The sequence below is a fragment of the Cebus imitator genome, unplaced genomic scaffold (assembly GCF_001604975.1).
Source record: "Cebus imitator isolate Cc_AM_T3 unplaced genomic scaffold, Cebus_imitator-1.0 Scaffold11, whole genome shotgun sequence".
Classification (NCBI taxonomy): Eukaryota; Metazoa; Chordata; class Mammalia; order Primates; family Cebidae; genus Cebus; species Cebus imitator.
The window spans coordinates 3,895,111-3,897,152 of NW_016107326.1; the positions used below are offsets into that span (position 1 = coordinate 3,895,111).

At 38.5% G+C, this 2,042-nt stretch overlaps 1 protein-coding gene across 3 annotated transcripts in view; it reads left to right on the top strand.

The window, feature by feature from the left end:
* WWC2 (WW and C2 domain containing 2) overlaps positions 1-2,042 on the top strand; it is a 210,143-nt gene that overhangs the window by 70,065 nt on the left and 138,036 nt on the right. The gene's annotated exons all lie outside the window — the stretch shown is intronic.

Here is a 2,042-nt window from a genome sequence, read left to right on the forward strand (position 1 = left end):
TCCAGAATTTACAAAGAACTAAAACAGATTTACAAGAAAAAAAACAAACAAGCCCATTCAAAAGTGGGCAAAGGATATGAACAGACACTTTACAAAAGAAGACATACATGAGGCCAACAAATATATGAAAAAATGCTCATTATCACTGGTCATTAGAGAAATGCAAATCAAAACTACATTGAGATACCATCTGACGCCAGTTAGAATGGCAATCATTAAAAAACCTGGAGACAGCAGATGCTGGAGAGGATGTGGAGAAATAGGAGCACTTTTACACTGTTGGTGGGAGTGTAAATTAGTTCAACTAATTTGTGGAAGACAGTGTGGTGATTCCTCAAGGACCTAGAAATAGAAATTCCATTTGACCCAGCAATCCCATTACTGGGTATATATCCAAAGGATTACAAATCGTTCTACTATAAGGACACGTGCACATGAATGTTCATTGCAGCACTGTTTACAATAGCAAAGACCTGGAACCAACCCAAATGCCCATCGATGATAGAATGGACAGGGAAAATGTGGCACATATACACCATGGAATATTACACAGCCATCAAAAACGATGAGTTTGTGTCCTTTGTAGGGACATGGATGAACCTGGAAACCATCATTCTCAGCAAACTGACAGAAGAACAGAAAATCAAACACCTCATGTTCTCACTCATAGGTGGGTGTTGAACAATGAGAACACATGGACACAGGGAGGAGAGCACTACACACTGGGGTTTGTTGGAGGGAAATAGGGGAAGGACAGCAGGGGGTCGGGAGTTGGGGGGGATGGCATGGGGAGAAATGCCAGATATAGGTGAGGGGGAGGAAGGCAGCAAATCACACTGCCACATGTGTACATAATGCAACAATCTTGCATGTTTTTCACATGTACCCCAAAACTTAAAATGAAATTTAAAAAAATCAAAATTAAAATTAAATTTAAAATTAAAAAAAAATTGTAGCCTAAAAAAAAAAAATCATTAAGTTTTAGAGCATGAATTGACTTTGGATCTTTGAGTCAAACATTATCATTTTATAGAAGAAGAGCACTGGCAATCAGAGAGATCATTAAATGTCAAAGATGTCCCAGTAAGTTATTTGTAGAGATGGGGCTAGAACCTAGATGCTCTGATTTCTTGTGCAGTGGGTATTTAACTTTAGAGCTTTGTTTAATAAAGAGCTTTTGTTTTGGAGACTCCATGATTACTTTTGTTGGGGTCACATCAATGTCTGTGTCTTGACTTAGTTGTGATGGAACTAATCATTCCTTCCCTGGGTGTCATTGCCATTGTATGCACTGGCTATGGTAGAAATTGTTAAGGATAAAAATGAAAAATGAGAACAACAGATACCCTTGTCATACAGTGAAATAGGGTTTTAAATTTTGGCACGTGAATACAAAGAGTTTTAAAAAACTGTCTTTAAATATGAAATGTCATTATGTTATGGCATATAGTATTATTATTTTTTGAGATGGAGTTTCACTCTTGTTGCCCAGGCTGGAGTGCAATGGCGTGATCTCAGCTCACCGCAACTTCCGCCTCCCTGGTTCAAGCAATTCTTCTGCCTCAGCCTCCTGAGTAGCTGGGGTTACAGGCATGCGCCACAGCGCATGGCTAATTTTGTATTTTTAGTAGAGACGGGGTTTCATCATGTTGGTCAGGCTGGTCTTGAACTCCTGACCTCAGGTGATCTGCCTGCCTCGGCCTCTCAAAGTGCTGGGGTTTCAGGTGTGAGCCAGCACGCCCAGCCTATAAAATTTATGTGCATATTTAAAAAACATCAAGAAATTGTAAAATCAACGAAATTGTTCAGTTAAGTATAAGGTTACAAATCATTGGCCCATGAAATGTTTAATTATACTTAATCATTATTGATGCTCTTGAAATTTTATGTGTTGCTATATAGCTGTTAAGAGTTGAAGGACTGACAAGTATGCTTTATGTATTTTTTAAGAGCTGTAACACGGACTCAAAGTTTAAAAGAACATTTTTTTTTTCCTTCATAGAGATGGAGTGTCACTGTGTTGCCCAGAGTATTCTTGAACT